Genomic DNA, 15,676 nt, shown 5'->3' on the forward strand with positions numbered 1-15,676 from the left:
TCACAAAGGAGTCCAGTCGGCACCTCTGGCCATCAGACAACAACCAGGCTTCACAAGAGTATAGTAAGATTGGCAGGACCAATTGACATGCTCAGATACCCAGAACACCAAATTGTCTTGCTCAGAAAACTCACTGCCCCATGTGCAAGCCAAAGTCTGTGGTTGATCTAGTGGATCAATGGATTAAGCTGTTAAGGTAGGCGAACTTCTCCACAACTTCCATGTTCTCACCATTCACAGACTCAGATTTGATGGTAGCATCCAAGGCATCTCCAAATCTTTGTTTTGGCCCAGGAGATGCTCAATCCTAAAGTTTCAGCCCCCTTACTCAGCAAGTTAAGAGCTCTACAAGGACATCCACTGTCTCTGCAAAGATCACAGCATCATCAGCAAAGTCCAGATCAGTGATCTGGACATCACTAAATGACACAGCACCGTTCACTGCCCCTGTTACCCGCTCCATTATCCAGTCTACACAGGTGCCTATAAGAGCGTAGGAGCTTAGACGGGAAGAAGTCAGAGGTGTAGCCACCACACTTCACAGCACTCTCTGTTTACTAGGGAAAACATCACTGATTTTCCAGCAATAATAATTTTTTTTTTTTTTTTTAAGATCTGGAGAAGTTCATTCATTAAAATGACAAAAACAGCCCTGTTATCTTGAGATAAAGATATACAAAAGTCAAAATCTGGAGATAACACCTGAAAATTACTCATTAATAAACTAAATCTGAATGTGTGGATGTATGACTGACAATGTTTTTTTTAAATACAAACAATATCAAATGTATCTGGGCCATTTAAAATCCATGAACATGCCAGTATTTGCCCAGGTAGTCTTAATGTAGACTCTTTTCTGTCCTCAGTTTTGAATTTTGAAAGCCACATTGGCCATGGAGCACAGTTTTTCACTCACTGCTGCTTAAAATGCATGAGATGAGTAATGCAAGGAAGAGACCCTCATTAATCGCCACACCTCCATTTATTTTCTTCTTTGGCTGACACTTTTGCACACATGACGCTGTGCGTGCATGAGAGAAGCTTCAGCACATCACTGTCAACTTCTAGTAAGACTCTACCACCAATTAGAATTCAACATCAAAATTTCAGGACGTTAGGCAATAATTACAGTGCAGTGGTCCTTCAAATGTGTTGTTTTCGGGATGTGATTCTAGTTGATATGTGGTCGTCACACTGTTTCAGAAATGACAACGGTGGGATGAAAATGGGGCTGACTATTCAGGGCTCTAATGGAGGATGGATCATTTAAATAAATGTGTAGTTTTTATAGATATGTTTCTCTCATTTCTGTCATATCTAAAGCTACAATATGTGGATATTATTACTCCTTTTTTTGTTGTTCTTCAGTTACATTACCTTAGATATTTTCAACAGTTTTCAAAACCAAAGAAACTCTTGATTTTTATAATTTTTAAAGGATATGTCTTTCAGTGTAGGGTGTTGCAAGAAAGACCATTACATAATGCAGCGGGAACTGCTACTGGGAGCTGCCTCTCTGTTGCTGTATCTCATATGTGTTTTGTGCTGCTACCTTGAGATGGGACGCAATTGTACTCTGTCATTGGTTGAGAACTCGATCACCCAAGCTCACCCTGATTTCTCTCATACTGGGGGAGAAAAGCTGCCAAAAGTGCCCTTCCTGGCTAAGTAGTCCCAGAAACCTTTGTAAGTAGCTTGCAGCATAAACAATGAAGGTCATTAGTAACAGCTTTTCTCCCTCGTTGTGTGATGATGTTGCAATGCATATCAGGAAGTAAACAGTGGAGGTGGGCAAAGCAGAGAAGTAATAGTCTTTACTCATCATATTTTGTTATTGTTTTGATTGAGAGCCCCCTGCTGGCAGAATTTGCAAACTGCAATTTTGAAAAAGAACTGCAAATTTGGCCTAATAGATGAACATGGAATAGAAATCTTAAATATCTTATATGCTTAAAACAAAAGATGCATTTCCTATATAGTGTAGTTCATTGTTATGTTTGATTTAAATAAACTCTGAGGGTGTAGCACAAAGTTCTTGTTTTTGAACTTTTTATGATACAAAAAATGTAGAAGTTTAATAAGACCATAATACGGACAACCCCGCCCCTCCCCAAAAATGAACATGAAGTTTAATTGTTTTTATTGACAAAATCCTAATGTAGGAGGCCTAAACACAATTGTTCTTGCTGGAAGACCTGTATCTAAACTATCCATTATTACATACCATAGTAGGGCCCCTTCTAAAATGTAACAATAAAGAGGATATGTGAACTTTTCAGGTAAAGTTAAATCTAAAAATAAACACTGCAGTTGAAAGCTTGATCAAATGATACTTCTTGCTGGTATGAGCAACAAGAAAAGTCTTTAATTTTAACCCAGAATCATCAAATTATCATCATCTGGACTTAGAAGAGGCATTTTTATGTTCTTGGGTTCAGTCAGGAACACTCTTGTCATACATTTAACCATTTTGTTCCAAAATGAATTTATAGTTTTAATTAGCAGAGAAGGCTTCGTTCAAAAGATGCCCCCTGGGTAAGTTTAGCAGCATGCGTTGACTCTCCAGGGAGTGCATGGCTAGAAACTCCCTAATGGAAAGATACATTTATGAAGATGTGTATTGGATACAATAAACTTAGTCCAAAAACATTTAATCCACAGTAGCATGAATCTAAATATGAGCGTGCAACAAGCTTGATGCTAGAAAGGAGGAGGCTGGGGTGGAGGAGGTTAAGCTTTGCCAGCGGCAGCAGAGTTATGCATCAGCATAATGCAAGCAGGGACTAGTGACAAGGACGTCATATTTGAATGGACCGCTGAGTTGAGAGAAAGAGCTGTGATTGGCTGTAAGAGCTGGGAGGTGATAATTGGGTTCAGCTGGCCGTCGTCTAATCACGGCTGGGCATGATTTCTGTGGCCTGCATGAATTAACGCTAAGCTTCATTTAACCAACCACTGTTTTTATTTTGATTTTGGTTTTTCAATAATTTTTGACTTCACAGTGTTGTAAAAGTGTGACTTTGAAAAAACTGAAAAGCATTGTTAGTTAATAAAGTCAAAATAAAAGAATTATTAAACAGAAATTCAGAGTTTGGTTTCTTGCAAATATACAACTTTATCTCAAGATATTTTTTTACTTTTTTCCCCCCAAAAATTACAGATCCCATTATTCTTATCTTTTAATACCCTCTTGTAAACTATGTTTTAAATCATGATTTAAAAAACATAGATGCACATATCATTTTGATAATGTCAGAGTAGACAGGGCCTTGTGCCTGAGATGTTTTTGAGCCTGAGGGTACCCAGACCCCAGGTTAGGGACTAATGATCTAGTAAAATTCAAATTTTATTGATTCCTGACCACACATATCACCAAGACTACAAAAATACAAGTCCAGACATACAAAGTTAAGGAATGTCTTGTTATTATTGCCAAAGATTGCAGAATGCACATGCACAATGTCAAACGTCTAAATTGCACAACCACAGTTAACCCTACAGCACCAAAACCTTTCCAATGTATGTGTGCAATTGAGACTGTTTTTAGTATTTGCTGCAATTTTTCATGGACTCATTGCATCTCTTCTGTGAGAGAGAAATTGAATGGAATTATATGAAGGGGTCTTTTGAGTAGTGGAGGTGTGGTTACAGCAAACACTAGGAGCTGGATTATGTGGAGGGGCCCAAAATGATATCTCAGAAATCCTGCAGATGCCTCTGCACACCTCATCTTGGCTGATATTAGACTTTCAAAGGGAAAATTTCTATATTTTCACAAAAAGTCAATTAGAGATGCTTTGTCATGGCCCCTGGCCTAGTACAGCTGCAGTACAGTGAACTTTTTAGGTGTTTAACTGGTGGGTGAGTTAAGAAAGATTCAAATCCCTTGACTAAACACCAGGATGAGGCTGCATCCACGAGCATGTGAATAAGAAGGAAATTATTCAGGTGGGCAGTGTCTCCAGAGATTTACGTGATGTTTTCCCAACACTTCGTGATAAATCAGTTATCGATCCTGTGGTGGGATGTAGAATTTCATCGCCCTGAATAAAAATCACTGCAAAATCAAAGGTTTATATTAGCCTTTTTCTGTATCAGACAGGATAGAGACGGTCAGAGGAGTATGATTCATCTGCCTAATGCCAGGAATCTGTAAGAAAAGATAGAATAATCGTTTTTTTAGATGTTTTTTGCCTTTAAGAGGGGTTTGGATGCACAGATTGGAGGTTTGGGAGTTTTTTCATTGTCATGTGAAACTCAATAACGTGAGGAGGCTGCTTGTCTGACGGACACTGATGCTGATGCCGGTGTGTGTCATTAATTGAGCGCAGCTTTAGGACCCGGGGAGGCTGACGCGGCTGTTCGCTGCAGGAGAAGCATGGACAGATCTGTATGCGCTGGCTCTCCACCGCTGCACGAACTGCACCATACATAACCGCACAGGATATTCTTTTTCTACCCTGAAGGATACGCTTTATCAAAGAAAGGCTTTGGCTCCTGTTTTTAATGTTTTATTTCTAATAGTCAAAAAGGATAACCGGCGTCCTCTCAACTCGCTCGATCATTAGTTGTAAGCTGAACGCTTGCACGGTTTCTTCTTCTCTGCAGCGCGCGCAGCGAATAAAAGTTTTACGGACTCGCCGGTATGGATCACTTCTGCTTATAAGGGACGGGCACGTGCGGCAGCTACAGCATCATTTTGGAGCGGTGAGTTGGATTTCACTTGAATGGGTTTGTGCGTAAAGAGTGCTGCAGCAGTTTGGAGGAAAAATGGAGCGCGTTGCTCTTTCTGCCGGTGTGAGAGAAGGGAAGCTGTTCCCGGTTGTCTGTACAAGCTTGGCTGCATTTTTTCCCCCTCTATAGAGACCGATTTAGATACTACAGCTGTGCGTAAAGGATGCTGCTTTTACGCAAATCCGCAACAGACAGGCTTCTGTCCTGGTATTGGACAAGATAACACAACACTCAAGCAGCAAATCTTGCATCTTATCTGTCATGAACTCTCTCAGTGTCATTTCATGGTGTAAAAAAAACAGAAACACTCGCCTAATCCATAGATTGTGCCATGCTGAGATTTGACAGGTGTGTTCCTGTCACAGCAGCCTGTTGACAGACTGACTGACAGGAGGCTCGCACTGCCGTGGAGGAGCTGTCTGTGGTGCTGAAAGTTTCCCAGCTGGATTGAGTGGAGAGAGGCGTGTGCAGATAGATGTAGTTATCTTATACAACAATGGTTTAAGGGCTTGGAGATATCCATGAAATCCATGAGATGCATGGTCCAGGGTTTTGCTGGAGGTGGGGGGGGGGTTGTGTTACTCAGCCAGCACTATCTTGCCGCACTGAAAGGAGGATCTCAGCAGGGAGTGCACCGGAAAGTGAGGGACAATGAATCAATACAGTTTCAATGAACACAGAAGGAATTGGAAAAACAGCAGAATCCTCGCTGAGCTGCTTCTCTCTTTGTTTAATAGTCAAAAGCACCAGTTTAGACACAAGTTACTGTAGGTTCTTGCATAATAATCTCATAAATTGACAATGTTTGATGAAATAAAACCAGTCTCTGCCTTTAAAGACACTTTACTTTGCTGTATTGTTGCTTTTTGGCATATTTTTTGATAAATGCATGTTCTCCTTAACTTTCCCTTTAGGTCTGGTATTTTTATATGTTGTCACATGTAAAGGTTGCTGTGCAATTGTCCCCATCATCCGCCGTGATCATCCTCCTCCCCTGTGATTGCTGCCGACACTTTTCTGAGATGAACAAGTGAGGGTTTCTGTGATCAGGTGGTGGGTTGTCCACGCTGCTCTCCCTGCTCATGCTCCAACATGTGCTGTATTCACTCTTGTGTGATATTGCATGAGTCTAACTGGACTTGGAAGCATTTGCCACCCTGGTACTTTCCAGATTGATTTACTTTCCCAGAGAGCTCCCAGAAGTCTTTATCTTTTTATCTCTTTTTTTTTCCTCTTTGGATGGGTTGGTTGGATGGATTTTCCAATCAATGATTTGCTTTTACTTTTTATCAGAGCCAAAACTTCTGCTTTAACTTTCCTCATTTTGATGGGACTTATTTTTTGAGCCCCTTCTTTGTTTGCTAAACTTTAAATTATTATTGACTGCAGCAAAATAAGATATTCTTTTGCCTAGAGCTTCTTGTTTTTTAATTTTATCAGGATAGAGCTGCTTTATCAGTGCAATTCTATCGACTTATTAATCATTCTTTTGTTATATCCCCTTTTATGATGTTGAAAGAGAAATAATGCCTTCAAACAATAACATCTTGCTTCCTTAGTGCTGTTTTATCTTTCCTATTCACAGCACATCAAGTCCACATGCGCGTACGTTTTCATTTTCTTTGTCTGAATATGACATCTCACCCTGGATCAACAAGGCTCTAATTAAGTCAAAAACAGCGATCAGATACAATACAAGCAGTGAATGAGACATTAGAGGCACATTCAGAAGGAACAATAGCCCAAAATGAAAAATGACTTTATTTGCAGCTTTTGTTTGGAGAGTGGGTGAGTTTGCCCACTGTGAACTGCTGGTCACACGTCTGTGACTGCCTGGATAAATCTCTCTAATCCAGACAGGCGGACCAGATCTGCCTTCATGGCAAATTTGGAGCTTATGTGCAGACTTGGAATTCTGTGTGTGGCAGCCAAAAAGGCAAACATTAATAGATTTCATCTAACAGGATTAATGATATTTGGAGGGGAGACAGCAGGCAGAGATGAATAAGACATTAATATCCAGGGAGTAAAACCAACAACACTAATGTGTGAATAAAGATTCTTTAAAAGGCACAGACTTTTCTTTCATAAATCTGCCCAGAAGTGTACAATGATGATTGTGTTTAAAAAGATTAATTAAAATAAAACAGAATCGTGTTAATCTGAGGGGAATGTGGTGCCAATTGCTCCAAAACTCCATGAAAAAATCTGAGCAACACAAGCATCAAACGGAAGTACACTTGAAAATGATGCTAAAATATTTAGGCATTAATAGATCAGCATAGTTCCTAATGGGATTACAATTGATCAACTTCCTCCATGGCCTCCCCCATCTCTCTGTGATACAGTAGAAACAGAATGATTTTCTCAGCCAATCAGTGATCAGTCAACATCACATAAAGTGACATCACACCAATCAGAAGTGGCCCAGTAACCTAGAATGCCAGACTGTTTTATTTATCCGTTGCATGGATTTATTTCACATTCATCTGGGAAACCTCCCATAAACAGCGTTTGCTTAGGGCAGGACCTTTAAAAAAATTCTCTGAAGGTGATTGGATGAATGTTCTGTCTGTAACATTCACTATGGCCCAATCAAGGCAGCAAGACAAAATGAGCTAGTACGCACTCTCAGCTCCAGGAAGCTGGACAAGCAAACGCTGCTGTGATTGTATACAGTGAAGCATTACATGAATCAAACGTATGCCGAGGCCAGCTGGGAAAAGAGAGAAATTGTGTTTCTGCTAAAAGAGTTTACAGTGTGGCTCTTTGCTCTTGATGTAATTAAGAATTGGGGTCTAGGTCTGATTAAACTGCTACCTCTACAGCTACATCCAAGGTAATTGCTACCAGCTTACAACACAAGCCCCCTACCCCCGCAACGATCACTAACTCATGCCGCAGCAGTTCAGTAAAAGAGCAAAAACATCTTTTCTGTTGTGAAATGCTTTTCTCTCTATTATACAAAGAAATGTGGTGTAGTTCTGATAAAACTGCTGCTAAACTAAAGCTACATCCCAGCTAACCGCTACGCCAAGCAGAAGCCATTGCCATCAGCTCACAGTGCAACTAAACCCCACCCCGTTCTCCTCAAATGACACAGATTGGTCTGAACTATGTACTGTTTGACACAAATGTTGTGGATTGAAGATTTGCAGGATAGATTTGCTAGATAACAGAGATCGAGTCTAGCCAGTCCAAGGTGTCTCAAACTTCCTGTTTCCTCCAGAACTCGCAAAATGCAGTTTTACGTCTCTTCTGGTCCCAAAATAATGGCCCTAAAAATCATAACTAACCATGATAAGCTGATGAAACTTACACATTTTAAAGGTAACTAAAAGAGCTTAATGTCAGGATAGGTTTCATTTGCATAGGATGTTTGGCAGTCAATTGCGGTTTAGGGGTGTAAAATGTTTCTAAATCAAGACATATGGCCAATTTATCAAGCAACCATACTAATGGGATTTTCTCGACAGATAACTAGTTATAATGTAAGACAACAGTACATAGTGTAGTTGGTAAATTGTGCAAATTTATTGAAATTTCCAAGTTATAAATAGTAAAATAGGTTTGATTTTTGGTCAGTTTTATAACCTTATAACATATTTATTTTACTAATGTGGTTTCTCTGTTTCTCGCTGTGAGCCTTATTTCTGCTTTAATTAATTGAAACTTTATTTATGATGTTTCTTATGTTTGCAGTTGGATTTATAAAGAAAATAAGTTGTATAAAAAGTGAAAATATGAGATTTTAATCGATTTTACAACAGTAGAACAGTGTTATTCTACTTAAATGGTTTAATCACTTCTTTTTATTGCAAGCCTCATGACTGCTAAAATTTACTTAGTTATTCAATATTTATGATTATTATAGGTTTCTTGTTGGAAGTTTATGATGAAATCGGTGGTACCAACATTATTTGTACAATATCCTGAAGCCAGTCATCTTCCTGGCTCTATAAAGGCAACCTCACCATGTCTTGCAAAATGAATATTTTATATTTAAATGTGCAAGTAAATTTTCATTACACTCTATATGTGTTGATTTTCCACAGTTTAATATGCATACACTTTATGGATTTTTGCCATTCAGGCAAGGGACTATATATGGTGACTTTGCTGGCCATAATTTTAACATAATATGGAAAAAATATGTGAAAAATATGTATGGGGATTTCCACCAGTAACATAGGGCTTGAATTTTGAATTTGAGAATTTCAGTTAGTGCCCTCTAAAGGGTTAAGGAAAAAGTAGTAAAAATAATAATTAGTAATATTTGTCCTTATGTATTTACCAGAGGAGATTGCTGAATTTGTCTAAAGAATGCTTCACACTGCTCTCTAAATCAGAAATATTTCGGTAGAGGAAACATTTTTAGAAGAAAAAAACACAATAATAGCTCTTTTGATAGGTGAAAATGATGGAGGAAGTTCCCATCACACTCCTCCATCTTCCCCTCGACCCTCAAGATGTTCAAACACCCCCAGGCCGCTCACGATTGATTCCTGTTTTATTGTTTTTATTTTTCATCGCGACACCATCCCACATGAAATCACTGTCCTGCAAGGGTGCCTGATTGAAAAGCTCCAGCTCCCCCGTCATCTGGGCCTCATACTCCCCCTGAAGAGCCCCGAGGCTGAGGGTCCGACATCAGGGAGCTCCTGTTTCCCCCCACCCTCCGACAGCCGACCTCACATGCAAAAGGTCGAGCGCTGCAAGCTGTGGCAGGTCTCATCATTCCCTCATGACACGGCCATTATGGTGCCCTCCGGATGGCATGTCAGTCACCCATGGTGGCAAGTCAATTAGTCATGTCTGGGGGGAGTTGGCGTGTGTTTGCTGGTAGGATTTTTGACACTCTTGTGCAGGTGGGGTCACACTGGAAGTGGATTACAATTTCCAATTACCTTTGCCACACATACTGTTTGAAATGACCAGATGACATTTAATAATCAGCTTTCATGTGGATTTTAATTCAACAGTACTCCTGCCTTGTAGATTAAGTGATATTTGGAGGAAGTGGACTCATCTGGGATTGGGTTTAGGGATACTATTGGTATTGTATGGGTTGCTGAAGTACAGTGGTGTCCCAACTTTTTTACTGAAGGCCACATACATAAAATATATGGACGAGTGGGCCATTTTGACATTCCTAATCTTTAGTATGTTAAAGTTCAGTGGGGGTACAAGATAATCTTGCTGATTTTTGGTAAGATTCCACCTTCGGACCAAAGTCAGAAAAGGCTCAATTATTGGATGGTTCTGAGGATGATCCAGCCAGATTTACTGTTTTGTGCTTAGAGTGATCTTTTCCTCTCTGGTCCATTCACAAGACAAGTGGCAATGCTCCGACTATTTTACATGTTCAGTATTTACTATCAGATATACTGTTATGTGGGGGGGACACCATGGAAGGGCATGAGCAGGATTGTCACATGGTGTGGAGCAATACTAAATCAGGAACCAAGCTGAGCGAAGGAGGAAGCACAGCAAACACAGCCATGGCAATGATAGTGACATGAAGCATAAAGTTAGATAGGCGTCAGACATGGAGGACCAACTTGTTGGTTGGTTGGTTCCCTAACCTTTGAACCCACGACTAAAAGGAAAGCATCATGTAAAAACTGACTTTTAAGAGTTTTTAACACCGTTTTTAACACTTTTGGAAATTCATATGTAGTTTCAATTTGTTTTACGATAATTAGTAAAATATATTACTTTGAACTACCATTTTGGGAGCCCCCACTAAAACAAACCGGAGCTAAACTGATGAAGAGAAGAGCTGGAGCAACATTTCCTCCACAGTGAATGTAACAGATAGGTAACAGCTAGCCACATTTACCTTGTTTACTCTAAAGTTGCAGTTGACCGCATCAGATTTGGAATTGTGGGCATCGAGACTTGTTGGCGAATGCGTGGAGTGAGTGTTGGTCATTTTGTTGCACATCATACACTGAAAGGGAAAAACAGTTAAACCTGTCATCACTTGTCATGTTTGGCTCTCTTAAAATCAGTTAAGATTTGAACAAATTTTTTGTTTAAACCAATCTGATGTAGGTTAAAATATGTTGATTGATTAGATATGCTTGGAAAAAAACAGCCTAAATCATAGCTTTCTTTGATGCTTGACGAGGCAAACAGCTAGTCACTGTTGAGGATTCTGGGGTGACCAGGCAGCCCTGGCTGCCACTGGATCATCCCATCGTCAAAATGAAAGTGATGCTGCATAAAAGAGAAAGGGGAGATGCTAGTGGCTCACTTTTTGACACAATTTTTATTTTGACACAAAACACAAAAAAGAAAACCAGACACCTTTGTGGAAACTGGCCATCCACTAGCATTGTGTGATACTGCTTGTCCATGCTTTAAAGGGAAGCTTTGAGACACAAAAGTAGCTTAATAGTTAAGAATGTTTATATTTTCCCTTTGAAAACTCAGCATAGGTGTAAACAGCATTAAACATGCTTGTTTTGGTAGCATTTTTCCCTCTTGCTGCCCAAGGGGGCAGCTGCTGCTACGTGACGTCATCTGCAAAGAATCTTTATAGTCAAGCAAATTCATGCTTTAACACTGGCCATATTTCACGTTACCTTTACAGTTTGCTACAGGCTGATTAAAAAATTGGTCACAGGCCACATTTAGTCCCCTGGTCATAGCTTGGACATCCCTGCTCTATGAGCCAAAGATGCATTTTTTTTTTTTCTCTCTGCTGCAGATAAGTGTCATTGTTATACATCTAAAGTGCACATTTCTTGTTTTTGTTTGATTTCTCACTCTGAATTTATTGATTTATTCATCTAAAGTCACCAGAGTTACATTTCTCATTCAGCCTGCATGATGCATAATTTATTACATGTTTACAAAGTGTTCAGCATGCTGAAAACAAATGCCATGATAAACCAATGGGAAAAAATACAACAGCATCCTAATAATCCCAATACAAATACTCCCATTCTGTTGTTTTAGTTTTTCTACCGTAAATTATGGCTCTATTTTAATTTGTCATGTTGCATTAGTCTTTGATATGCTTAGTGCTTATTTTGATAATATACTTGAGTAAAGAATAACTGATTAAGTTATTAACATGACTGAAGAAGAGGAGGGAGGGAAAGAGGAGGAGGAGATGGTGATCAAAGCTTGGATTAGGGTATCTTTGCCTGGCTTTTAAGGAGATTCAGTTTAGTGTAAATCAAGCAGACAATCTGCAGAACCACATGGAGATTAATGCTGTTAAGTACCTGGAAGATTGCTGGAGTAAAAACATCATAATATACTGGGAATGTGAGAGAGTATGCATGAATAAATAGCTCATTTATATTTACAGGAATATTTCTATAACTAAGAGAAAAATGATATTAATGTGGGTGGATGCCTGTAAATATATATTCTTGTTTGTATTAACACGCCATGACAGAGGTTTTTTTTTGTTCTGTCTCCAAATCTATAATGTAATTCGGATATACAGCTCCATAAAGTGTGAAATGGAAAAGACAGAAAATGTGTCTGAGGCCGTCCTCTATCATTTGTCTCAGGATAACTGTGCATTTACTGCCTCACAACTCTTGGTAACACAACCACATTCAAAGCATCATCTCCATCAGCAGTAGTAAGATGCTCAGTCACACGCGTCACTGTAACAAATATTTCCAGAAAATAGGAGGCAATCCTTTCCTGCATGCCACTTAGCATTAAAGAGAATGTAAGCCTGTGTGATCGACTGCTGTCCTAGCCATGGGGTTTGTGTTGTACACCTGCTGTAAGCTGCTTCATGGCCCTGCATGGGATGATAAGCTGAGGCTGTGAGCCGCCTCAGCATGAACAGGGCTTATACATTGAAGAGCTTACAGATGAATGTAAATGCTCGGAAAACCATTTTGGGTAAGCAGAAAGTCCTGTTAACAGTAAACCATAAATCAATGTAGCACACTTGAGAGACATTTTACCATGTCTATATTTATAAGCAAATTTATATTCATTTAGTCTTTGAGTGTGCAGATAGATCCTCACTCAACAGGCTGAATTGTCAGTTTCTGCCTCTATCGTGCCTGCTGAATCAGCACTTCATAGTCTGTTTATTTTCCAGCCATTAAAAAGAAGCTCTTAAAGCTGACAATTACTCCATTCCATTAAAGAACACAAACATCACAGCTGGTAGAAGTGGGCTTATGATTCATCAGGTGTTTCATCTGGTTTGTTGTAAGACAGTCCACTGTGTTATGAACCACCAGGCCAAATTTCAGTCACAAAAAACGCAAGTTAAAAAAATTAAGCTTCAAAATTGTGAAAAATGAGACCATAAAATCTGTTCTAGGATGGTATGGGCATGTCAGTTAAATGAGCTGAAGCCACACCCACTCACATGAAATGTGATCCTCTCAAATTAAAAAAATACCAGCTAGGTGCCAAAACATAAAGACAGAAGTTGGAGATCAACTTTACTGTTTTCTGGAACAAATCTCACGGAGATTTTCTTTAACATTGTAGCTCTAGGGGGCCAGGTAATTAACCATCAAGACTAGTGATGTCATGGGTTTGGATTTTGCCCTGCTCAAATAAAACCCAGCCACGAAAGAGGTGAACAACTTTCTAACTGTCTAGATGAAAAAAACAATCACACATAGATCTCAATGTTTTCAGCAACCTTATCTAGTGTGATAAGGCACGAAGTTTGGATTTCACTGTCACAGGCATTTTGAACACAAAAAAGTGGGTCTTTAAGCCAGACAAGCTAACGTGCTTCAACATAATAGCTCATCTAATTAGGGGGATAGCATCCTACAGTGTGCCTGATCTTTGTCGCTTGCAAAGCAACAAACAGCTAGCTAACATATTTTACATTGCAAAAGTAAACTTGCTTATTTAATGATATTTTCAAGTTTTCAGGCCCTTCTGTAATATGTTGATAGATTGCTATTCTATTTTGTTGGGTAAAAAAAACACACACACATTTTAAACTGAACTTGGTCCCTTCATAGTCCACCAGCATGGCTGAAGCAGAGTACAGTAAATCAAACATTAGGCTGGTCACACACTTGACAATTTTAAGTCCAACTTAAGATCAGATATGCCCCCCTGACGATTATTTTACTGCCTCTCACAGAATACTTGGAACAACCAAAGAAAGTGAGCAATGAGAGTACTTATGTCTGTAAATGATAAATAGACTTGAGCTTGTACAGGCCTTTTCTTGTCGTCTGACTACTCTAAGCACTTTTACACCTACCCATCCACTCCACATTCACAAACTGATGGCGAAGGGAGGATTGACCATCATCCAGCTATTCAGGGTGGCAGGGGTGCTGGAGCCTATCCCAGCTGTCATTGGGCGAGAGGTGGGGTACACCCTCCACTGGTCACACATATCGAGACAACCAGCCACACTCTCACACCTGCAGACAATTTAGAGTCACCAGTTAGCCTAACAGGCATGTTTTTGGTCTGTGGGAGGAAGTGGAGCGCACATGCAAGGGCAGAACATGCAACCACACAGAAATTCAAACCAGGTAGCTTCTTGCTGTGAGGCAATGGTGTAAACCCCTGCCCTGCTTTAAACCCAGAGTGTGGCATCAGTTTTAGTTAATCCAAACTGGGGGCAAATTGGGGTGAGGTGTCTACCAAAGACACATAAACATGCGACCACAGGAGCTGGGGATCGAACCCCAAACTTTCCGATTGCGACCCTACATACTGATCCACAGTTGCTTGTTAGGTAGATCTGAAATCACTTTTAAATTAGTTAAGATTTGAAACCTATCAGTGTGTGGCCCCGTAGCTGGGGCAAAGAAGGATGCATTTATAGGCCACATTTGAAGGAGCCTACTATTTGGGCAACATTCAAAATGCTTTTGTGAAGAAAACAGTCCTCCAAAGGATGCATCCCCTGAATTGGGACACAGCCATTGCTTTATTGAGAGTGGAAGCTAGTTAGCTTAAACTTGCCAACTTTAGATATTTTTTGTGGCATTAAACAGACCATAGTAGTACAATAAGCAGGATCAATTACACAGACCTGTAGTTCCAAATAGCTTGACAGTAACCCTTAAAACTGTGTTTTACATGCAAAAGTGGCATGTGTGAAGAAGTATTACATTAGACATATTATTAGGGCTCAGCTACATAGACTACAAATCAAATCTCAATATGTTTTTTAGCTGAACAGTGATACATGGTACTTATTTATATATTTTCACTGTATCGAAATAAAAACAGGGGTGCTGATGGCCTAGTGGTTAGGCTGCACCCCATGTATGCAATTTTATGTCTGGCTTGCCACTCCTTTCCTGCATGTCTTATGCCCACTCTTTCATCCCTGTGCCCTAATATCCTCTCAACTCAGCATTGAATAAATCCATAAAAGGACAAAAAATTAAAAAAAAAGAAATTAAAACAAAATCATTTATAAGTAGAACCCACATGGGTCAAATGCTAAAAGTCAAACACTCTGATCAACAATCAGTCCCACAGTGCCATCATGTTTCATGAATAAAATAAATCATTTATCATTTCTCATTTAGCCTAACATTTCAAATGCATGGTTTTGTGCTCAGTATGCATGTTGCTGTGAATTGTTCTTACTGTAAACAATCTTTGTATTAACATCTTTTCTCCAATCAATAAAATTCATATCAATTTAAGCCAAAATGTTTTACTGTGTAAGTAATTTGATTCTTTTAGAAAATTTCTTTAAAACCCATAATGTTGCCCAGCCCTACTGTACAGAGTATCACAGTTTAGCTCTAGACAACTCTTTGTCTCTACCTCTAACTTCTTGTGCTGCTTCAGTGCTTCACTCAGTCCAGTCATCTTCTGCTGCAGTGGGCTGACACCCACACTGACCAGCGTTTGGAGGGATCTCTGCACTCTATTATTTTGTGGTTGTTCTTGCTGTAAGATGTTGCATTATTTAGCAGGTTTTGAAAGTTATAAAAGAGCTTAGGTCTCA

The 15,676-nt window shown here is 39.5% G+C and overlaps 1 protein-coding gene across 3 annotated transcripts in view; it reads left to right on the top strand.

Moving 5' to 3' along the window:
- The first annotated feature begins 4,388 nt into the window (after nucleotides 1–4,388).
- The window catches only part of robo1 (roundabout, axon guidance receptor, homolog 1 (Drosophila)), a 350,443-nt gene continuing 339,155 nt past the window's right edge, over nucleotides 4,389–15,676 (top strand). For 2 of the 3 annotated variants that reach the window (XM_041803292.1, XM_041803317.1), the window contains exon 1: nucleotides 4,389–4,707. The gene's annotated coding sequence lies outside the window, so the exon portion shown is untranslated. The remainder of the gene's footprint in view (nucleotides 4,708–15,676) is intronic. The other variant, XM_041803300.1, reaches the window with a different exon arrangement.

Source organism: Cheilinus undulatus, linkage group 2 (genome assembly GCF_018320785.1).
Source record: "Cheilinus undulatus linkage group 2, ASM1832078v1, whole genome shotgun sequence".
Classification (NCBI taxonomy): Eukaryota; Metazoa; Chordata; class Actinopteri; order Labriformes; family Labridae; genus Cheilinus; species Cheilinus undulatus.